The sequence below is a fragment of the Ambystoma mexicanum genome, chromosome 7q (genome assembly GCF_040938575.1).
Source record: "Ambystoma mexicanum isolate Mex_15411 chromosome 7q, UKY_AmexF1_1, whole genome shotgun sequence".
NCBI lineage: Eukaryota > Metazoa > Chordata > Amphibia > Caudata > Ambystomatidae > Ambystoma > Ambystoma mexicanum.
In genome coordinates, this window is record NC_090941.1 from 134,091,690 (window position 1) to 134,116,573 (window position 24,884).

The 24,884-nt window shown below is 47.9% G+C and overlaps 1 protein-coding gene across 1 annotated transcript in view; it reads right to left on the reverse strand.

Moving 5' to 3' along the window:
* Positions 1-24,884, reverse strand: part of TGDS (TDP-glucose 4,6-dehydratase) — a 521,057-nt gene that overhangs the window by 126,657 nt on the left and 369,516 nt on the right. The window lies entirely within an intron of this gene.

The following is a 24,884-nucleotide window of genomic DNA, read 5'->3' on the forward strand; positions in this document are numbered from 1 at the left end:
CTACATACTTCATTACGCAATGTAGTGTTCTAAAGAACATTCCATTTCAGTGTTCTTTCTAGTACAGGAACCTACTCATACAGAAATGTAGGTATTGGCTGCAGCATACACCATAGCGGTGCAATAGTTGTAATTTTCCAAAGCTATATAATAAAACGGTGAATGTTTCTGTATCAGACTTTTCCGTACTGTGAAACATGTACTAAGCAGCTAATAATGCATCACTTACTACATATTTCTACTTATACACACAAACATAAATAGACTACAATGCATACAAATATGGGGCTTATGTATGGAGAGTAATGTAAGCAAACAAGAGGCAGTATCATTAGCAACTGTGCATAATCTACATGATTGTATTCACGCCCAAAAATGATTGCTGTGTTTCAGGCCTGCTTCTTCCCCTATATATGTACATCATAATATGCGATTAAATTCTAAGGAAAGTAGTGTAAGAACATTTGAGAATAGCAACATCTATAAATGTAATACCGTTTGAATGTTAAGTTTCCGAATGTCAGTAAATAAAACCACCTGGCATAGATATGGCAGTGAACAAAAAAGAAGGGGCTAGACATGATGTCATCAGTGATGTCATCAATGATATCTGTGATGTCATCTTTGATGTCCTGGGTGTTAGTCTTAGCAGTGCACGGTGGTGGCACGAGTTATGGTTGCTTAGCTTACCATAACTGGCGAATTTCGGGGGGTTTTCGATTTTACTTTTACTCATAACGTCCTTTTAACAATTGTTTTTTACTGAATTTCATAGTTTTTTCATTATATATATATATTTTTTTTTTTCAAACGAAAATTGTGCCCCAAATCAGGGCAAATCCAACAGGTTGCACTCCCGAAAGCAGCAGAGAGAAGAGAGTCCAGTCTCAGCAAAAAGAAAGGCTTGACAGCAAAATCCAGGCAGCACAAAATGTTCTTTATTAGTAAACAGTGCATTAAAAGGGAAAAACCTGAAGTAACAAAACAACACGTTTCGCGGTACTCCGACCGCTTTTTCACGTAGGCCGATATATATATATATAAATATATATATACAGGTCAACTATTTCCTGGAATTTTATCGCTCTGGTTGAATTGTGCGTCGATTCCCTCAGAAATGCCGCTCTTTCTAATTGGAATATTTTTGAGGGGAGTGTGGTCCGCTCGGTAGCTGAGGGTGGAGGTTTAGCTTTAGATTACCAGGAGTTTCTGTGCCGTGAACAAAATGAGGCTGATGAGTTTGCGGACTAATGTGTCTGCATGCCATTCGTCAGAGTCAGCCCCCAGTAGCATTCCCTCGGGTGTGAAGGTGACATCCGCCCCCACAATGTCTGTTATTTGCTTGTGTACGCCGCGCCAGAAGCAGGTTATGGCAGGGCATTGCCACATAAGGTGTCCCATTGTACCCATTGCACCACAGCCCCACCAGCATTCTGCAGTGGGCAATCTTGTAGTTTGGCCGGGGTGTAGTACAGTCTTTGCAGGATTTTATATTGAATTTCTCTGTTCTTGAGATTCGTGGTATAGCAGTGAAGTATTCAAGTATGCCTGGTATGCCTATTTGGACCCCTAGGTCCTCGGACCATGTCATCGCTAGTGTATGGTTTCTGCCTAAATTACTGGGGATCGCCATCAGGTCAAAGGTACAAAGGTGCGGGAAAGAATTCCATCTCCTTCTCACATGGGGCTGGGGTTAGAAGACAGGAGTTCTGCGTCGTATGTGCATGTATCATGGCTTGTATAGTTTGGTATGTAAGCCAGTCCCCTTGGTTGAGTCCTAGTATCGTGCGTGCAGCTTCGAATTGCAATAGTGTCCCCTCCTCGCTAATGTACATCAGTGATACATTTGCCCAGTCCTGTTTTTGTTTGCGGTGTGCTTTCTGTGCAAGCCTGTACGATAGTATCGCCCGTAGGCTAGACCATATTGGTGTGCTCTGGATTGGTACCCCCTGTGAGGCCCGCAGTTTGTGCCATTAGGAAATTGTTGGCCCTGTAATCAAGTGTCTTTTATTGGTTGCCGGGAGCTTATTTGGGGGTATGGCCATAATTCCGATTGCCATTGCCATCCAGCTGGAGTCGTCTGTTGTGTCTAGCCAGCGTTTCATCCAGCAGACCTGGGCCGCTTAATACGCTCTGAGTGATGGTACCGCTAGTCCGCCGTTAGTCTTGCCCACCTGTAGTGCTGGGAGGCGGATTCGCACCTTCTGCTCCTTCCAAATAAACATAGCAATTGCTTTGTCTAGGTCCCTCATTGACTTGGGGGTCAGGCTGACTGGGATCATCATAGCTATATAGATTAATTTGGGGAACAAGTTCATTTTCAGTGTGTTTATCCTCCCTGTCAGGGAGAGTGCTAGAGCATCACATCTGCTTAGATCTTGGCAGATGTTCTTAATGGTCTGTGGGTAATTTAGGTCCCACAGGTTGTCGATTGAGGCACTTACATTTATACCTAGGTATTTAATATGATGCATTTGGAGTGTGAATGGGGCCACCCCTCCCTGCCCCCGGGGTCCCAGGGTATGTCTTGTCGTAGGGGCATGACCTCGGATTTACTCTAATTAATCTTGTACCTGGCCATCGGGCTAACGTCTTGTAATATCGCTTGAATGGGCGGAAGGGGAGTGGGTCCGTTGCTTATGTAAATCAGCATGTCGCCTACACAGAGGGACACGCAGTGCTCCTCCCCGCCCTCGTGTATGCCCGTTCAGCCATCGTCCGCTCGGAGTTTAATCGCTATTGGCTCTATGGAGAGGGCATAGAGCAAGGGCGACAGTGGGCACCTCTGGCGTGTGGATCAAAAGCAGGGGAGGTAATGCCGTTGGTGACTACTGAGGCGGTCAGGCCCGTGTATAGCAGTTTAATCAGTTGGACAAGGTGAGGGGGAAAGCCATACCGCGGCAGGACCCAGAATCTAAATTCCCACTGCACCTTGTCAAATGCGTTTTCTACGTCCACTGAGAGTATAATATCCCCTGGATCTCTATCTCCAGCGATCAAATGCAATAGCCTCCTGATGATGTTGGTCGAGTGTGTATTGCAGATGAATCCTGTTTGGTCTTTCTGTATTATGAATGGGAGACTATTTTCGATGCACTGAGCCAGACACAGGCCTGTAGGAGCCTCATAGTTCAGGGTCCCTCCCACCCTTTTGGAACATTATAATGTTTGCAGTGAGCATTGAATGCGGGAGCCGGCCCTGGGATACTGCCCCGTTGAATACCTCCTGCAGTCTGGGTGCCAGCTCCTCTCCCATGCTTTTATAGAGCTCTATAAGGATGCCCCATCAGGGCTGGATGCTTTCCTGGCTGACATTGCAGCCCATTGTGCTTGTAATCTCTGCCTTCGGGATACGTGCGTCTAGTGCAGCCCCATGGTCTGGTGGAATCGTTGAGATCACTATGGAGTCCAAAAATTACTCAATGTCCAGAGCTGTGCATGCGTCTGATGCTATATATAGGGCTTGATAAAATTCAGCGAATTGGGCATTGATTTGACGACCACTAGGTTGCATGCGGTATCCTTGATAGAGGCGATCATTTGCGCGGCTTGTCTCTGCTTCAGAGCCAGGGCCATCAGCCTCAACGGCTTGTCGCTCTCTAAATAATATGCTTGTGAACAGCTGGTATACGACTTCTGGGCCCTTTCTGCGGTCAATTGTCTGACTTTTTGCCCTCAATTTGTTCCACTCGGCCTTAGCTGCTTATTACTAGTTTCTTTGTGGCATATTTTTACCCTTTTGAGTTCAGCTGTCAACTGGGCTTCTGCATCCACCCACATTTTTCGTTTGTGCGCCCAGCGCAAGATGCATTATGCCCGTATGAAGGCTTTAAAGGCGTCCCAGCACGCATATGCTGCGTAGTTCTGAACCAAGTTAAGTTCCCAGAACCAGTCAATGTTGTCTGCAAGTTGCTCTATAAGATCTGAGTATTGGAGAGAGGGTGGGAGGGAGAATCATGCATTCTGAGATTTGGTGGAGTGTGTTGGCTGGAGTTAACCAGTAGTCAAGTCGGGTGTAGCTATCGTGCCGGTATGAGTAAAAGGTGTAGTCTTGGCTCTGCCCCTTGGTGCTTCTCCAGATATCTATTAGGCAGAGGTCTGTCATCAGTGTTTGGGGTGCTGCCCACTTCTTTAAATTAGTGGGGTTCCCCGCGGCTGTGCCCAGTCGGTCCAGGTTTGGTTCAAGGGCTATGTTGAGGTCTCCCCTTATTAGTGTGATATTCACCATGTATTGGGCACATGCTGCGAATGTGCGTGTGAAGAAGGTTGGGGTGTCAGAGGTGGGGACGTATATGTTGAGTAGTGTAATGGGGTGTTGGTGGAATAGGCCCTGGGCAAGTATGTATCTGACCTCCTTGTCTGAATAGACATGTCAAAGCTGGAAAGGGATCTGTCTGTTGATGAGGATAGATACCTCCCACTTCCCATGGTGCGGCGAGTGTATTGCTGTTCCTACCCACCCCCGCTGCAGTTTTTCTGACTCCATTATCCCCAGATGGGTTTCCTAACGAAACACAATATCTCCTTGGAGATCCCGCATATTGTTAAGCATCCTCCATCATTTGATGGGGTGTCCCAGCCCCTGGATGTTGAGTGTAACTAAGGTGATCTGGGTCATTATGTGTTTTTATTGGGATGGTCTGGCGCCGTATCCAGTGTTGGCACGCCGTAGGGTTCCTGTGGAGGGGCAAGTAGCGGGGGAGCACAATGTTTGTCTAGTCTTGGGAGCATAATTCACACATGGGCTCGAACATGAGCCCCTTTTAAACCTTGAAACATAACCACAACTTAAACATTGGGTTGGCCTATTAAACCGCCTGTACCCAACACGAGGCACAAATGCCCAAACAAGAGGTGTAGGGGTGCCAGTGCATGGGTTGGCCCCTATCCCCTCTTGTTACACCCCGCTCGGGCGCTTCTCACAGCCATATGCTCCCGTCGAGGCGCTGGGCTGCCTCGGATGCCCTGGAGCTGCTGCTAGTAAGTCCAGTCTTCGCTCGAGTGCTGGCTGTGTGGAGGTAAGTTCCTTGCGTCAATTGCATGGATCCAGGGTTTCTGTGCAATTCTTTTAGTTATAATCACGGAGGAGTGTCTGTGCAAGTGGATGATACTGCACGGTTTAGTAGCATTAGATTGCTATTATCTGTGGTTTGATTTTGACCCCTTTGTACCACTTTCTGCTTGCTTCTTGTCTCTCTTGGCTGGTCGAGGGGTGGTAGTCCGGTCGCTGGGACTCCAGTGGTAGCTTTACGTAGTCGGCGGTGACTATGTCGCATTGCTGGAGATAGCGCCATACCATTTCTGGTTTGTCGAATGTGTGCCATTGTTCATCTAGCTGGTTACACCAAGTTGCTGGGAATTTTAGGTAATGTCTGTGGTTTGAGCATTTTAGTGCTTTGAAGTGCGCACTGAAGCTCTTGCATCATCTGGAGACTTCTGTTGAATAATCATTGTAGATCCTTACGTCTGCCTCTTCAACTGTGGTGGGGCACACTGTACTGAAAGCTTTTAGGATGACCATCTTGTGCTGGAAATTGAGGAAGCACATGGTTATGATCCTCAGGCGCTCATTTGGTGGTGACTTCGGTATCGGTACCCGGTGCACCATCTCAATGGTGAGATCTCACGCATTTTCAATGTGCAGAGTGTCGTGGAGGAAGTCGTAGTTATATGCTTCTAGGTTCGGTCCCCTCAGCGTTCTCAGGGAGACCGACCACCCGCAGAGTGTTTCATCTGGATCGATTTTCTCGATAGTCTATTTTTTCCCCCCAGTCTTTGCACCTCCCGGATGGCCCCACCCAAGTCTGTCGCCATACTCGTCTGGTTATCTTCAATTGCGCTGATTCGCTGTTCATTGTCCGTAATTCTCTCTGCCTGGGCAGTCAGGCGGGTCTGCACGTCATGTAGCTCTCGCTTAATGTCCAGCACGGTAGGGTTTGTCTCTTGGGTCCGCTGCCCTATTATCCTCATTTCTGCTAGTATGGTCTGGAGCTGTGATTGGACGTCCATCTCAGTTTTGTTGCGATTGGATCTCTTTGGTAGGCTGTATTGTACAGCTTTGGGTGGGTCCTCCACATCTGGGGTCTGGTCTCCCTGTTGCATGCCCTTCCAGCCGTCTCTCCTGTGCAGTTCTTGAAGCACCCTTCCCGGTGGAATTGAGGGGATTCTTAGTGCTGAGACTCTGCCTTAACGCGTGCTTCTCTCGTCTTTTGTGCTTGGTCGAGCCGGGTTTCCTTGAACAGGTCTGGTTTCTCCCTGGGGTTCCCCTGCGACTTGGGCTCCTGTGCCCGTAGATGGTGGCACCCTCACACTCCAGGTAGGGGGTGCACTGTGTGCAGGCTGTTTCGGATTTGGAGTTTGTTTGCACCCGAGTGTGCCTTCAGATCTTATGGGTTGTGGGTCATCCGGTGGTGCTCTATGCCCATCAGGTCTGTGTCTGCATGTTGTTCACCCAGTAATGTTCCCCGGGTTTCCTGGGGATTAGATAGTTTGAGTGGTGGCTCTTCTGTACTGTATTATGGGGTTGCAGCACCTTGCTGGGTGCATGGCCCCTTGGGCGTTATGTGGTGTTAGTCATATGCCCGGTTTGGTTTTCCTCCTGTGGTGCTGACTGTATGTGGTGCGGTGACTGATATGGGGCAGCCCTAACGGTCCAAGATGGTGTGCCTGAAAATGCACGCTCTTCCGTGGGTGCCTCTGCGGCCCCCTGTCTGCTGGAGCTAGTCCCTGCTCGTGGCACTCGCTGAGTGTTTGGGTGCTGCAGAGTGCTTTCAGGCGGGAGCTTTGACTTACAGACTGTACCACCTGCCTGTTGGCCACACAGCGCTGCTCCTCAGGTTTTCTGGGGGTGAGGGGGATAGAGTAATGGCTCTTCTTTACAGCCATTAGGGGGTGCAGCGTCTTCTTGGATGTGGGGCACCCTTGGGTACCTTGCGGGGCGGGTCGTGTGCCCTGTGTGGTCCTCCTTATGGGAGGGGGGATGTCTGGCTGGGATGCTTGTGGTGAGCAAGGGGCAGCCCCTCTGTTCCGGGGTGTTGCGTCTGAGAGTTTGCGCTCTTTCTCCGTGGATTGCAGGTCCCCCCAAGGCCCACTGTCATCCTGGTTAATCCCTTCCTGTGCCGGGGGCTGTGTATCTCCTCACTGGGTGCGGAGTCGCTGTAGGATGATTCTAGGCTGTGCAGGGCGTGCCTATGATCTCTGGATCATCCACCCCAGCTTGGTGCTTGGCTTGATGCCCTTGGTCGCTGGTCGGGGGGGGGGGGTGAAGTAAGGTCCATCACGGGGCTTGCAGTGAGTTTGCGTGCTGGGGATCCCTGGCGCACCGTTGGCAGTCTCTCCCTATTTGTCTTTTTTTCTCCCGATGCTGCTGCCCCCCACCCCTCTGCCGGGTCATTGGTCTCCCCCTTCCGCTCCGCACTTACTTGATATAGTGTGACTCCGCCCTGCCCGGCCCGTCCCTTAGCCTGGGCTTCTGCAGAGCGAGGGGCGTTTCCTCCGTGGCGGTCACGGTCTCCAGTCGGTGCCCCGTGTGGGTGCGCTCCTCACCATCACTCAGCTGGGCACCTGGTCCTATGGGTCTCCGTCACCCCTTGTCTCGTGATGCCTGGGTGGCTAATGCAGATGGGTGCCTCAGTGACGGGCGCTTGCTGCCGGTGTAGCGTCCGCAGAGAGGTGTCATTTGGAGTGCTGGCGTTTCTTTTCCACTTTTGCCATGACTCGGTGCACAGTCAAAGGCAATGGCGGCTTGGCCGCAGGCCGTCACATCAGCATAGCATTACTGGGATCGGGCGTTAGATACACTCACCCTGCCAGGGGCGAGTGTACGGTGCCGAGATCTTGGAGCACGGGTCTTGCCGGCCGCCCTCTGTTGTCAGCGATTTTGGTGGGCTTCGTTCTGCTCCTCGCTGGGGCTCTGAGGAGGCCATCAGCTCTCATCTACGGTACCTTTGTGCGGGTCTAGTCATGTCATATTCTAGTGATCCTGCTTGTTGCAAGCTGCTTACACCTCCTTATCTAGGCGTTTTAACTCATATTTGAAGCTTTTTCATTCGTATTCTGCGCCATTGCTGGCAGGAGCGCCGTCAGCCCACAGCCATCTTGCTCGGGATTTCTAGCGCCCCCACCTCCTTTTTTGGTAGTCTTAACCAACTATGTCTCTGGAGTGGGCTTCCGGCTCAAATGCCATCTAAGCCTCTAGCCCCTCCACCTTCTCGATCTGTGCAATTAAGCTACCATGGCATAATTTGACCAGGGTCTCTCCTTACATGCTTTTAGTATTTTAGTATCTTTGTCTTAAAACTTGTACAAGTGTTTTGTATCTGCTTTCCTTATGGTCCTGTGGAAGACAGTAGTTACAGACTAAGGTTTTATAAATGGCATTCTTTGAAAGGCCCATACACTGAAGCGTCTTGAATTGTAAATGAACAAAAATGATCTCTCGCATTTTTTCCTAAAACCTGCACATGGCACCATCATAAAAAGGCCAGCGGGTGAAGGGTGTAGGGTGTTGAGCTCCGGAGCTCTGGTTATTCTCCTGCCTGCTGTTCATTGAGCCACCTACTCTTTTGCTACGCTCCCTGGGTGTCTAACGGACACAAAAGGACCCATAACTCCCTACATGGTGAGCCCACGGGTCAAGGGCGTGGGGTGTTCAGCTCCCGCAAAGGGTGTTAAGCGACCAAGGGGGTCGTCTTGCTGCCGTATTCCTCTGTGGCTGCTGACTGTTGATTGTTGTTATAAGGTGAGGAGTGTGGCAAGGGGGCTTGTTCAAACTACTGTTACTGCTATTACTGACATTACTGCCTTTGGCAGCCGCCCTCGGTACATTTCTCTTATCCGTCACCTGCTCTACCATCCCGCTATGGAGGTCGTAGCCCCCACCTACCCTCCATCAGGCATCCCTCCCTGCGCCTTGCATAATTAAGAGGAAATTGTATACATGTAAAAAGGAGGCAGGATCCACCTCTCCTTAGCAGCCGATCAAGGCAACACAAAGGCGGTGGTCTGCAGCATGATCACCGGTGATGCCTATAAACTACTCAAGGGAATAAACCAGATTTTGGGAAGTACTTTGACAACTAAGGGGAGCAACACAACTGAGATTGGAACAGAAGGAATATCTGCTAAGTGTGATGGAAGGAAAGACTTTGAACAGCAAATGCCGAAGTTGGGAAGAGCTGCCCATCCCATTTCGCTGCGATTCCCTGCACAAGCGGCATGCTCTTAGCAGATCTTTTGAGCTGTGGGGTACCAGACTCTGATAGTGATCCCTCCGGGGTGGCTGAATTTATGAACACCACCTCCTTTTCTGTAATTGACCCTCCCCCTGCATCTTTTCCTGTGTCTTTTAAAAGCGGACCATGAGAATCAGCCTCAACCTCAGGTGAATTGGATAAACAAGCTAACCTTTACGACACCCACATCTTTTCTGAAAACAAACCCTGAGGATTCAAAGGTTGTTGTCTCCGCTAATGAGATACTCGGCATCCCCCTCTCCCCCACCAAGAGAGAATTACAGTGGAGGGGGGTCTCGCTGTTTGGAAAAAAGCCTGCCAATTAGGTTAAAAGACGCTGCTCAGCTCAGAGCTAATTCAGGGGGTTTAGCAAATGGGAAAGGGCCTCCCCTGCATGCAAACTCCCCCACTGCTGGGATTCTATCTGGTCCATCACTAAGTACAGCCTTCACTTTTGCTTCTGCTGCCATCTCCAAGGAACTGGTATTCGGCTGCCAATGCCCCCTTGTCCTTACTGAACTGCATGCCATGAAGAATCTCTTAATAAGGATTTTGGAAACCTGTAGTCGTATTGGAGAAGGAACTCTGGAGGAGCATAATCTAAGCATTAGGGCTAATTTGGGGCAGCCTGAACAGGGCTGCAATCTCCCACAGAAGGCTGCAATTCAGTTCACTCTAAACGGCCTCCCCTGCTCCTTCTGAACTACCCCCAGAATGTCAGCGAACAAATGGCCCCAGAACCAACCCGATTGTAGTACTCCCCCATAGCCAATAAAGTGCAGCACATATTGCAGTATAAGTCAGCACAAATATCCCGATTGAGTGGCCGTGGGGAGGGCAACCGCGGGGGACAGCGATACCACCAGGGTTGCAAGTTGGCTTGTGGGGATGAAGTAGCAGACTGTAGAATGGCCCAAGAGCCGTCGCCCCATGGCTCCCGAAGTTGCAAATCGACCCAGGGGATGGTGTCGGGCACGGTCCACAGTGGGAAATTAAGAAGAGGGGGGGTGGTATATATGCTTAGACTTCCCAAATGCCATAGTGACCAGCCAGAAACCAGAGATTACCTCACAAACAAATGCATTCATTGTCTCAGAACAGTTTATGGTTGTTGTTCCCTAATCAGAGAGGACATCATGGGTTGCAAAAGACTAGGTCATAATGAGAGAAATCCCCATGACACTATCCGACATTGCCCACCATCAAGTAGCGCAATTATAATTATTACTTCACCCGTTTGTAAGAGTGCCAACCCTATAGGAATATTGTATCCCATGGAACTGAGGATTCTTCAACAAAAGATCTCTGGAGCTAATAATGTCCACTGATCTGAACTTTGCCCATTGCTGCCGCCGACCTTCCAACCGTAGGTTTCAGCTTCTCGTGAATAGACCACCTCAGTTCTCAGATACCTTGGGCCTCATTACGACCCAGGCGGTAACCATGGCGCTATTAGCGCCATGGTTGCCGCCGGTATTTTACAGATTCCGCCAAGGTGAATGGCGGAATTACCGCCCCATTCCAAGGTTGGTGGGGCGGTAATTCCCCATTCACCATTGGCCCTTCCCCATTCCCATTTTTGCCCCCATAGGGCTCAATGGAAATTGGTAAGGTGGTAGTTACGGTACCGCAAATTGCGGTACCATAAATACCTCCAAGGTCCCTTTGCGGGTCCAATCCTTACAGCTGGTAGAAACCGGCCATTAAGGTAGGGACCCGCAAAGAGACCTCGTAATTAGGCGGTAAGGGGTTAACGGCGCCGCCACCTTTTACAGCGCTGTTAAACCCTTATCGCCTGGGTCGTAATGAGGCCTCTTGTGTGCTTTCCTTGCTTCTGGGGTCCAGCACTCTGACTCAGGCTTGGTTAGTCCTGCTTTGAGGGAGTCCGGAGGATCTTCCTGGAGCTCCAGTCCGACTTAAAAACGATGCACTCGTTTCTGGTGTTCCTCTCCCTGCACTCAGTTCTTGCAACAGCAAATGGAAGTAAAGACAGCAACGAGAGGATTTCCAGATGAGTTTGTCTTGTGGTCTATTGGTACCATCAACCCAAGGTGAGAAGTCGTCCTTTGCAGGGCTTCTTTAGTCAAGGGGAATTTGGAGCTGCAGCACTGCAGCAGGGCTTCACCGGGCATCCCAACAGTCCAGGAGTTGCAGCAAGCATCTCTTCCAGGTTCTTCTTCGGATTCTTTCGTCCAGTGGTCCACTCTGGTTTCTGTCTAAATGACCTTGCCTTTTATGCAGGTTTCTCCCGTTCATTTGCAGGCTAGCTGTCACTTGCACAGCAGGGTGGCAGTCCTTTAAGGACAGCCAGCAGGCCAATCACCTTTGGGTGCATTCCTGTAACCAAGGAGACTAAGCACAGGGTGTTTCGGGAACCTCCCTCACTTCCTGCCCTGCCAGACACTCTGGGGCCAGCGGCGAGCTTCACCAGTGAACCCCGCCAAAGACAAAATGAACAAAGGGACCAAACCTGGTTTGCTGTGCAGAGTAAATCTCAAGAAGGACCGGTCCAACAAGAAATGGTGAAAAAATAAGATCAGGCCATTTTGACAAAATGGGCACCCAGGGGTGCTTTACTGCAGCTGCTTTTACAGCCTGTGGTAAAAACACACAATGGTAGGAAAAAGTAAACCACTGCCACCAGCCATTAATTGTAGAAAGGGTAACATAAAAATGTTACATGAGAAAGTAGACAAAGGGGATACTAAGTAACCCCTACAACACTATGTAAGATAGTGTGGGCTGAGTCTACAAAGTTACAAAAAGTAAGTAAAGTCAATTTCACTTTACTGCTCTTCCGAACAGTAGTTTAACCAAGAGAAGGTATTTAAACCTTTGGGAAATCTGAAAGACTTCCCTGTGCCACTGCACTGAAGGTGATGTGTCACAATATAAAACGATGATGCCTATGGAGTTTGAAAGATTACAAAACCAAAAGAAACAGTGTTCAAATCAAAGAAAAATACATGAGAGAGTGGGAAAAAGATCTCGCTCTCTCCAGGATAAAAAATAAAAGTCCTAAAGTCCAGCAAAAGAGCTGGGGTCTCTAAGGTAGAGGGGATTTAACACTTTTGAGAATTCTCCCTAACAAATGTCAGACCACTGCCCACTTTGGTTTAGCCTGCCATCTCTCATCAGTCAGAACATTAGCCAAGGCTTCTCCTTTGTAGTTGACCTTACTGACAGTTTTCTTCTCTAGGATTTTTAAGGGAGTCGGGGTAAACCACTATCTTCGTCTGAGGCTGAATGTATAGACCTTGTTTTCGAGTCTTGCCACACATATCAGAGCACAAATGTGTCAATTTCAGCCTGTTATTTACTGTAATTTGTTTTTATTATGCTGGGTGCTATTACTGCTGTTGGCCTCTGGAGACTTGGTTGGTCCGTCTTACATGTACTTTCTTCACCCTTGATTGTCCATTACTTGGCACTTGCAGATGTTTTCGCTTCTGCTTAATCTAAGAGAAATGTGCGCTTCGTTCATAGCTTATCCTGGTTAACTCCCTTTGTACTTTCCAATTATGTCTTTCTGTGACATCCTTGGTCTCAGCAAAACAGATACTCTTTGTTTCATGCATTAAGCTTTTTTATGCAGTGTTTCTGATTTGCAGCCCTGGTTGGTCTCTGAGGTAATTTTGACACGATCCGACATCCATCTTTCCTTCATGGCCGCTTTCCTCATGTTATAGTTTTTACTGCAGCAAGCTTCTATTTATCTCATCTACCTTGTGGTTCTGCATTTATACATTCACTACTCGTTTGGTTACTTATCTTCTTGGTCTATATGGTTTCCTTGTCTCTGCATACATGTTTCTCTTGTTACTTCAGTTACATGATCATTCTTTAAGTATTTGCATATCATTTCAGTACGTTTTAGCATCTTCTCTTCGAGACGTCACTTTACTCTGGTCTGACTTTATTGACAATCTTCTATGTCCAATGGTGTATGCTAACATCCTTCTACCACATCAGTGCGAGGGTTCATTCGATACTGTTGTCTGAGCACATAACGTGTCTCATATCTTCAGTGCAGTTTTGGGATGATACCTGGTGCCATGCACAGACACTTCCTGCTTTGCTTCCAGTATGAAGGAGGTGTGGGGCGGGCACTAGGGATGACATCATGTGCTCCTCTACATTCCCCCCTCTGGTTGGGTTCTCAACCACCTTCTCAATCTTCTTTACCTTCTCTTCATACGGCTTTTTTGGGATCCAAATCTTCGTCACCCCCTCAGGTGGCCTGCTTTCTTTATGTGTTCACTCACACTGCAAGCCATATGGCAGCACTCCCCGGATGGTTGACCGAATACCCTATGTCCTATATATTTCTTATGATCCTTAGGATCTGGGGGTTCCAGAGGACCTCCTTGTATGTGTTCACAGGTTATGCTCTCGTTTTGCATGTGTTCACCAGTTTCAGCATTTACATTGATTATTTTCATTCCAATAGCTTTCTTTGGTGTCTTTTGACATTGTCAATAATCATTCTCACAATGCAGAATCCCAACATCACCAACGCTGGTATTGCTCCTAGTAGCTTGAAGGCATTTACCATCCACGTCGGAATCCACAAAAACAAGGACAAGAACCAGTCATCTCCATCAGTCTCATCTAGTACTACTTCCATCTTCGTATGTAGATTTGACAATGTCGTATTGCCTCTGTCACGGTTCCATTTTCTCCATCATGGGCAGGTATGGATGTACAGCAAAAAGGCCTGATCTTGGTGCAAACACCTGCTTCCATTGGCACAAATGCCTCCTATGTCCAATGGCGTATGCCTACATCCATCCACCACATCAGTGCGAGGGTACATTTGATACAGTTGCCTGAGTGCATAACGTCGCTCATATCTTTGGTGCGGAATTGGGATGATACCTGGTGCCATGCACACAGTCTTCCTACTTTGCTTCCAGTATGATGGAGGTGAGGGGGTGGGCACTAGAAATGATGTCATCTGCTCCTCTACATTAGTTTAAGCCTCCCTTTGAAAGTCTCTCTCAGAACCCAGCGCATTCAATGTCATTACAGGGCATAAAATAACCGTTATTGCATCGCAATTCACTAGACAATAATGATTAATTGGTTTTCATTTTATAAATCATGTCACACTAACTGAAATGTAGTTTCAGAGAAGATGACCATGTTTATTATTCTTTGCACCAAGCTCCAGGACAGTACAGGGCCTATGCAAAGGAAAACAGAGTTCCAGGCTGCAGACGGACCCCAATGTTTACTTCTAATAGCACCTCGGCTGGTGGAAACTGCAGATAAGGGTGGCTGTGTGGGAGCTTGTCTGTCTTCCACTGTAAATATTGGGAGGGAGTCCGGATTCTTCTAAATGAGTTAGCCCTTCTCTATGATCTGTCCTTTCTTCCACTTATGTTGCCCCAGCATTTGTATATTTCATAATTTTTGCTCACTTTCGGTGGCTTTATTGATAGTCAACACCTTTTGTTTGTTCACTTTTCTCTCATGTATTACCAGACCCTATAACCACCTCTCTTGCCCATCTCCCCTCATCTCTTCTGAGAGGCTCTTCTTTCATCTATTTCTTTCTCACACATCTGGCTTCCTAAATGAATCGTCTTCCCCTCTCTTCGCTGCCCAGCTGTGGTGAGCTCTATATTCCACTCAGGCCGCAATGACCTTAAATATGATAGGCTTTCATGTGAGCATGCAAAATGCTATTGTGTGCATGCATCTGAAAGGAGTTGAAAGGCTGATCACCCTTGCTAGCCACCCTCCCAATCCATCCCTCACCCCCTTTCCTCCCTTGGCCCCTCGCCCTCCTTCTCCTCTGTCACACCAGAAGTTACCAAAGTTGTCCGCTCCATGATGGTCTCTTCTAAACAGGTTTACCCTTGCTCATCCAGAACCATCGAGGATAACCTTGGCTCCCTTGTACCTGAGCACGCCTATTTCTGCAATCACTCTTTTGACACTGCATCTTTCCCCCCTTCCTTAAGCACTTCCTTGTGCGCCCACTCTTGAAAAAACCTTCAGTAGACCCTACCTGCCCTTCCAACTACTACCCTATTTCCATCACCCCCTTCTTGGGGAAGCTGATGGAGAAGTTGGCATTGCCCCAATTCAACACACACCGAACATGTTTATGGTCTCCACGACCATCAATCTGGCTTCCAAGCATCCAGAGGCACAGTAACTGCTTTTCTGAACACCAGTGAAGAACTGCTCGCATTTCTGGACTCCAACTCCCCTGCTGTCCTCATCCTTCTGGATATCTCCTCTGCCTTTGACACAGTCAACCATTACATCCTCATACAAAGGCCCCGCGACACCCTTGGTATCTCGGAATGGGCACTTGACTGGCTGACATCCTTCCTTACTGACCACTCTTCCCAAGTTGACTGCAACTTCAGAAGCAACTTCTTCCCACATGAGTGCAACTTCAGAAGCTTTTCTCCCGTGTCGCGGCGGAACGCGGTAACATTGCAGTACATTTCAACTGCATTCAGCATTAACCTTCCATGCCCTTATCTGCTAAGTTTACCTTCGTTTTGATCTGCATATGTGCCTCAGCCATCATTACTCACCAAAAGCTTTGGCAATTCCAAGATGGCCGCCCGCATGATGTGAGGTGCACCCTCTTCCCTTTCTTGTGCTAAATTTGCTCTGTGCCCCCGATTGGTTGCCTGGTGCTTTTCTGCAGCTATCATGAGCCGGCAGGCGATTTTGAGCCAGCCCACAACACAAAGGCACACCAACACAAAGGCTTCCATCCTGCCTGTCCCAAGTCTGTCCAGAGACTACAGAGGCCAAGGCCTGGAACTCTCTACATCGCGTCTTTGACACTTCTGCAATCACAGCCAAGGCTGCATTTTACGATACTGCATGGTAAGCTACACCCGGCTCACCTATTCACTGTTAATGCAGCTCCTTGCCCACATATATATAGCAGGAAGCTTGTATGTTTTTGCTACAATTTGTTCACTATTATGTTCGCTTAGATAAGTGCCACCGCACGGCACTAACCTATGATGCTGACCTACTGTGCACCGCTGTTTATTCTTAGAATACTCCTGTGCCGTATAAGTCATGCTACCACTATTGCTTTGCACCTATTTACACTATTTAAGCTATGCTGCATTTAGCACTGTACTAAGCGTTAGTTGTGTTCTGTGCCTCATTAGCGCTGTACTAAGCGTTAGTTGTGTTCTGTGCCTTATTAGTTAAACTCGCCCACGTCCCTGACTAATTAACGTGTTGCGCCAGTGTGCTCCCTGTATACCTTCAGAATTGATTCATAGGAAACTTCCTCACCTGCTGCTTGTTTGGCGCTCTCCTTTTGAAAATCCAGCTGCTTTAACACCACCATCATGCTTGTGAGGACCTTCCTGACCCATTATCAATACATGGCCTTACCTTTCGCCATCACTGCCCAGCTACTTATTGTGGCATCACCTACACACCCCACGTGTGCGCTCTTTCCAAACTTCCCCCCCTTACCGCTCCTTCGGCCTCTTGATAGTGTTACCGCACCCATCCCCTACTGCCAGCTACTGCTCCCACTCGAGCCCACAATGGGTTACCCTGTGACTACTGCCATTGAGCACAACCACAGCAGCAACCATACCAACCAGTACCTTAATGACCCTGCTCTTGACCCAAGAACTTGACTTTATTGCTATATCCGAAACATAGCTGCATGCCGTATCCGGACATCACTGTCCTTGCCCTTACTGCCAAATTACGGTATCATTCGATGCGATCGCAACACTGCCCAAACTAGAGGGGGCGGAGTTGCCTTCATTCATAAAAACTCACTTGGTCTAAGAGTGGCTACAAATTCCAAACTTGAGTCTGCTGAACTACTTTCAGTCAAACTACCTCTAACACCCAACCAAACTGCCACCCTTCACCTCATCTACAGACCTCCTGGTCCTGCACCTTCCTTTGTTTTCGAAATGTCCACCTTACTTCTTGATAAAACTAAAACCAACTTGCAAATCATCCTCTTAGGTGACCTTAACCTAGGACTTGGTGTCCCCCGAGACTCTACTGCCACTGACCTGGAGAATGTACTAACAGACGTTGGCTTCACCCTTCACATTCAAGAACCCACCCATACCAAAGGGAGGACCCTTGACTGGATAGCCGGCACCAACTACAATATTAGTGTTCTCTCTAACACTCCCTGCTTATGGTCTGACCACCATATCATTACCTTTAATATTGAAGCAGCCCCACGCTCTCCTCCTATGATAGCACCAGCCCTCCCCACTAGAAATAAAAGGGACATAACCAAAGAGAAACTACTCCCACTGTTACTCCCTTCTGTCAATACAGCCACATACTCCTGCACTGACCCTACAACCTTAGCAGACACCGACAATCGCACCATGCTCACAGCTATAAATTAAATCGCCCCTATCAAACTTAGGAAGCCTAAACCTCATGCACATCTCAACTCTTGGTTTACACCTCAGCTAAGAGTGCTCCGCAAAGCTAAACGCTGCTCTGATAATCGGTGTAAAACTCACCTGCCTGGTGCGCATAAGGACGGCCTCATCCTTGCAGAAAAGGAGTCTCTCAATAACCGTATCATGCAAGCAGACTCAAAAACTAAAGAACTTTTCAAGATCTTAAAAGAACTTGATTCTCCGGCCACCCCCCTGACGGTTACCAGACATTTGATCGAAAAACATTGGTCGACTGGACAAATGGTCGAACCAATTTGGTCGAAAACCAAAGGGTCGAATTTTTATTTGTACCCCTTTTTTTCCCTAAACTACAACCTTAAAAATATATATATAAATAAATAAAAAAATTCGACCATTTGGTTTTCGACGAAATTACGTCGACCAAATGTCCTGTCGACGAATTTTTTTCGATGAAATGTCCGGACACCCCCCCTGACACATGGACTGAAGACAGTAATTGGTGTGCTAACATTCAGGCTGCTCTACTGAACAAAATCTCTACCTTGCAATCCAAAATCAAAGACAAACAAGACAGTCTGAAACTGGATAACCGTCCATCCTCCCCTTTAAGGGTTGCCCCTCTAGCTTCTCCTAACATTAAACCTTTTGCCTTCTCCCCCCTCGCTATTGCTGAGGTGGAAGACATCATCAATAGAATCAAACCGTCTAATTATCAAGGCGATCCTTGCCCTGCTCCCATCATTAAGGATTCTGCCCACGACCTGGCCCCATTCATCACGGCCTTCATTAACTCCTCTTTTAAAACAGGTATTGTCCCCGACAACCTTAAGGACGCATGGGTGATCCCACTGCTTAAAAAAACATCTTTAGACCCAAGTATACCCACCAACCTCAGACCCATAACCACTGTCCCGTTCTTGCTCAAAATATTAGATCGTGCTTTATACCTGCAGATCCAAGACTATTTGGAATCCAACAATCTCCAGGGTCTACGACAATCCGGCTTCCGTCCCAGACATGGGACCGAAACGGCTCTGATAGATTTGAAAACCCAAATCGAGGTCTTGAAAGACAATTGGAAACTAGGCTTGCTACTATTCCTAGACCTTTACGCTGCCTTTGATCTGGTCAATCACCAATTCCTATGCCAGCACCTCCATTCTGCTGCCCACTTCTCTGACTCAGCCATGGCGTGGATCAAATCCTTTCTGAGTAACAGATCCATGAGGGTCTTCTCCCCCTCTGCAGCTGCTGACCCCGCTCCGATTCACTGCGGCGTCCCTCAAGGATCTTGTGTCACCTACACTCTACAACGTCTTCACTAAACCGCTCTTTGATGTACTTGATTATCTGGGTGTCTCCTACACTAACTATGCTGACGACACCCAGATACCCATTCCCATCACTGGTGACTACATAGTTGACACTAAGGCCTTGAACGACGTTTATCTGGTCATCCAGGCTTGGATGGCCCAACATGAACTGTGCCTTAACAACGACAAGACGGAGCTCCTCATCCTGGACTCCTCGCAACGTCTCAACAAACTAGATCATTCCTATCAGTCATTCATCTTAGATGGTAACATCATCAAGGTCTCTAAAGACACAAAAACATTAGGTTTTTACCTCGACGCCACTTTGTCTTTGGCACAACAAACAAATGAAGTTAGATCAGCCTCTGCCTACACCTGTAAACTTATTGCAGCGTGCAGACCCTTTCTGACTACACCAAATAGCATCACCCTAACCAGAACTCTTACATTGTCAAAAATTGACTATTGACGTTCCCTCTACTTAGGGATTAGCCAAGGGAACTTGAATAAACTACAAATCACCCAGAACAATGCCATCAGGGCAGCACTAAACATTCCCAGAAACCAACACATTTCTGAATTCAGAACTAACCTACACTGGCTACCTGTCAAGCAGAGAATCTCATTGAAAACACTTGCCCTCACCTACAAATGCCTAGCAAACAAGGGCCCCCCCTTACCTCTCTAACCGTCTTTCCCGCCACACCTCCACCCGACCTCAAAGAATTGCACAGACCCTCAGCCTATCGATACCCAGGTTCAAACTTCAAAAAGCTGGGGGCACGAGCTTCCCTGTCCTAGCTTCTAAGTTGTGGAACTCTCTCCCTGCCACCATCAGATCTGAGGACTCATTTAACAACTTTAAGTTGAAAACGAAAACATGGCTCTTTGATCAGAACTGACGCCGTCCTTGATTGCTTTATGCATCATAGTTTCTCAGGCGCCTGTTTTGCCCCTGACTTTCTAATTTATGGCATATTATACCTGCCTAACCTTTGTTAATACCATGATTACCGTTTCATTCTCACTCTGCTATACTTTGATCCCAGTGATCTTAGCTTGTATATACATGTTTCTGCCACTATGACATCATTCTAACTGCTGCTGTAAATATATGTATGCAACTATGTATGTAAATAATTTCAAGTCTTCACGCCCTGATGCCCCTGGGCCTGGTGGTGAGCGCTATAAATAAATACAAGTTGCCTTGGGCACTGTTAGGCAAGAATTTGAGAAGTAATCCTGTGGGAGACTACACAACCCTTGTACTCTTGGTATTAGGTAACCCACTTATTGGTATAGGTCTGTACTACACAAGTTGGTAGTGTGACTGAGCAGCCAGACTTATCTCAAGAGGGGTAGATGTGAGCTGTAGTATCGAAAACCACAAATACAAGTATCCAAATAACACTAACACTCAAGGTTTTCTAGTAAAATATTTATTTATTTAACAGTCAGTTTTAAATAAGCATTCTTTAAAAAGGGCAATGTGCAACAATAAAAATACACTTCAAAATACTTTCTCAGAATCAAGGCAAAGCAAGTAGACACTGTTTAGAGATGCTTCACACACACGTCCTACACCCTGAGGTGACATCACTAACTAGGACAGTAATGGCATTTATATATCACTTTTGCACTTTGTAACTTCTGAAGTTGGTCAAAAAAGAAAGGTTAAAGGAAGGAAAAAGGTTACCAGGTTCTCAGAGCATGTGAGCACTTTTTAAATCTCCCAATGAAGTCTAGATAAAACCTTTCCCAGCAATATTAGTTAAAAACCAATGTATCACCTATGAGGGACAGTTAGAATCAAAGTCAATGGACTAGAAGAGTCTGCAGGTAGCCAGGACAGCTAAAGTCAATTGGAGCAAAGTCTATGGAGCTGAGGCACTTCTTAGATAGCAAAATGTCTTGCACAAAGTTAGAGAGTTAGTTGTAGAAAATCACTGTTGGGTCACAAGCTGTTAGACTTGTGAAAGTTTAGAGCTGAGATCAACTAACAAAGCAGTTCCTGCCAATCTCAACTGAGAAAAGCAAGCTACAGACAAAGAGATAAGTACCCCTTAGTCGTCAGCACAGTACCTTTGGTTAGAAGAAGAGGATCTAGCTGGCTTCTGTCTTGGTTGCAGATCCTGTTTTCCTGAGCCTCATTCGTGGGAACAAGAGGGAGGACGTCTGGAGGACTCCTGCACAGCAGTTCGTAGGTCAGCTGCAGCTACCGGCTCTTTTTTAAATTCAGCAGCACTTCGCAGTTTCAGCGCATGGTAAACAGCACCACCACGGTTCTTGGACACTGGTTGGGCTTCCTTCACTCCTTGAGTCCTCTGGTGAGGTGACTCGAGCTTGGGTTGTCCTGCTTCAGAAGGGTCTTCAGGAGACTCCTGGAGCTTTTGGTCGGCTTATAGACGTTGCACTCTACTACGGATTTCTCGACCCCTGGCACACGGTTCCAGCAGCAGCAAGGAAGTACAGCCTGTTGGGGAAGGTCTTCCAGCAAAGTTCATCTCGGGGTTAGTTGGTCCAACTAACTCAAGGGAAGAAGTTGTCCTTTCCGGAGGTTATCTTGTCGATTCAGAAAAGGAGTTTCAGCACAGCAGTAGGGCTTCACCGGGGAGTTGAATGGTCCAGGAGGATGTGGCAAGCTTCTCTTCATGATTCCTTTGTCAGATGTTTCATCCAGTGGTCGACTGTGTTCAATCCAAGAATCCTCGCCTTTTAAGCAGGTTTCTCCCATTCATGCACAGCCTAGCTGACACTCACACAGCAGGGTGGTGTCATGATGCCTACCCCCGGAGCACCAGGCCAGGCCCAGCACCCCCGGGAGCAGGCATCATGCCCCCGGGTAAAAGCCCAGCGGCCCCTTATAGGGGCTCTTTGAACTCTGTCCTGGCGCCGTTGGCGCCAGGCTCATGTTGAACATCAGTCCTGGCGCCAATGGCGCCAGGCTCATAAAGGAAGGTGTTTTGTGCACTTACCTGATGCAGACCATGCTGCAAGATTCAGGCCTCCCTGAGACCTGAAAGGGACTATTTTTTTCATTGGGACTATTTTGTCACTCGGGCGTGGCCAGGGAAGGATACTTACCTGGAACTACTTTGGGGGCTATTTAAGCCACGCCCAGACAGTAGCTCACGCTTCGCGTTGTTCTGCATCCAAGCAGCTGAACGCTCACCTTGTCTGCTCCTGCATCTGGTCTCCAGCCATGCCCGCCTCGATCCTGGAACACCTGTAAGGAAAGAAGAGAAGAGAAAGGTGAAAACTAAGAATTTTATCAAACTTCTTACCTGCATCCGGAACCTTCACACCAGCGTTCCTGTTCCTGAGAAAAGACTTTCATTTAAAAGCACTGTGTTGCTCGCTGCAGCGCCGCGCTTCACTCACCTGTCCTCAGGAGTTCTTCTGGCTCCACCGCGACTGTCTGCACCGGTCGCCACATCTCTGCGCCTAGGGGAGAGAAGAAGAGACAAAAGGTGAGCAGAAGGAACATATGAGGAAAGCCTAATTTCCCGCCATTACACTTACCGGTCTTCTGTTGGTGGACCATTCCTCATTTCGGGTCGGCGCCGCTTCGTTGGCAGGTACCGCACCCCGGCCCCTATGGGGAAAGGACAAAAGACATTACTGGAGGAATATAAAGACATTAAGAGGGATCGCCTCCATCGCTAACTCACCTGAGTTTCCCATCGGCAATTCAATCCCTCAACGCATCGCCTTCATTCTGCACCTGAAATAAAGGACAGATCACAGGTTAGGAAGGCAACAGAAAAGGAGGCTCAACACTTGAACTTTTGTAATCTTCATACTTACGGCGTTCCGCTCGGAAAAGTCAAGTGGATTTTGCCAGCGCCATTCTGAAAACCAGTGAAGTAACTGGACTAACAAGCGCCCCTGCACCAGAAGCAGGATGGAGAGTTCATCCTTTCAAACCATAAGGTGAGCTTCAACCGGGGATTTCGGAGGAAGTTAGAGAAGAACGAAGGGGGAAGTGGGGAGCAAGCACACTATTCTGCAGACTGTTAATCCCCTTTCTCATCTGCAGAATGATATTCCTATGGGCCAGACAAGCAAGATTTGAGGGTCCTGTTCAGTTGGTGTTCCGAGTTCTGCGCATCACGCTCGAAGAGGCCACAGCAACCCAGACTAGACCAGCGCCTCCGTGCGAGTCAGGTGAGCGTTACAGGTGGCTGTACTGCAGGGACAGCCAGCAGGCCAGCCAGGACTGGGTGCATTCAGGTAACCGAGGAGACTAAGGACAGGGGAGTCTCGGGGACCTCCTTACATCCTGCCCTGCCAGGCACAATGCTGCTAGAGGTGGGTTTCAGTACTGAAGTCCGCCAAAGGCAAAACGAACAAAGGGCTTAAAAACTGATTTGGCACGCAGAGAAACCCAAGAAAGACCTCCCAAACAAGAAATGGCAAAAAAAGAAGACCAGGGACATTTTGAAACAATAGTCACCCATGGGTGCTATACTGCAGCTGAGGATTCAGCCTGCGGTAGAAAAGCACAATGGTAGGAACATTAAACCACTGCCACCAGCCATTTAAAGTAGTGAGGGTAACATAAAAATGTTACATTAGTAAGTAGGAAAAGGGGCTTCTAAGTAACCCCTCCACACTCCACATGAGATTGGGTGTGCTTGACCTACAAAGAAAAAAGGTAAGTAAAGTCAATTTCACATTACTATTCTTGGGAACAGTAGTTCTCACAATAAAAGGTATTTAAACCTTATGAGCAATCTAAAGAATTTCTATGTTACACTGCTCTGAGGGTGCACCATACACAAAGTAGATGCCTATGGAGTTTGTCAGACTTCAGAAACAGATAATCCAAATCAGATCAAAATACATGAGAGTGAGAAAAGGGCTCACTCTTCGGGGTGAAAATTAAAAAGTTCTTAAGTCTAGCAAAAGAGCTGAAGGTCTCTAAGGTTGAAGAGAATTAGCACAGAAATGAGAATTCTCCCTAACAGGGACCTTCTCCTCTCCTACTTCCTTATCCACCTGTAGTGTCCCCCAGGGTTCCAACCTCTCCCCTTGGCTCTTTAACATCTACCTTGTTCTGCCTGCATGCCTCATTTCCTCCTTCTCCAACTTCCAGTGTTACGCAGATGACATCTCTTTTTTAAACTTCCTGCTGACCCTCTTCCACCCTCCATCATCCCTGACAGCATATCTGCCATCCATTCCTGGTGCACCTCCAACGATCTCTGCCTCAATGCCTGTAAAACAGAGATCCTGCCCATCGGGACCCCTGCTCCCTCCTCCTTCCCTTCACTCTGGCCTTCCTCCTTAGGCTCTCCCTGTGCTCCTTCTGAAGCCATAAACCTTGAAGTCATCTTCGACTCCTCTCTCTCCTTCCTTCCTCACACTCTGGAAATTGGCAAGAAGTTCCACTTTCAGCTCTTCCTTCTCAAAGGAATTCTCCCTTTTCTCACTTTTCCCCAGAGGCTCAATGTTACCCAAGCCCTGGTTCTCTCTAGGCTAGACGATTGTAATAGCCACCTCCTCAATCTACCTTCTTCCACGTTGCGACCCCTCCAGCTAATCCAGAATAGGGCAGCAAGTCTTATCCTTGGCCTTATGCCCAGGGACCGCATCTCTCCTGCCCTAAAAAGTCTTCATTGGCTCCCGGTTGCTGCACGGATTAAAGAAAAATCCTTCTGCATCATCCACAAGGCTGTCTGGGCCCAGGGTCCACACCAGCTTCAACTTTATCTCATTAAATACTCTCACTCAAGACCACTTTGTTCCTCTGGCACCAACCCTTTGTGTGTAAATCATTCTGCTAAACAGAGGGTAGGTGGTCGTTCGCTTTCCTCAGTTTGCTCCCTCCTATGGAACAGCCTCCCCATGCGCCTTGTGCAGGACTTTCTTAAATTCCGGAAACTCCTCAAGACATTCTTCTTCACCTCCTCCTTCCCTTCTTCTCTTCT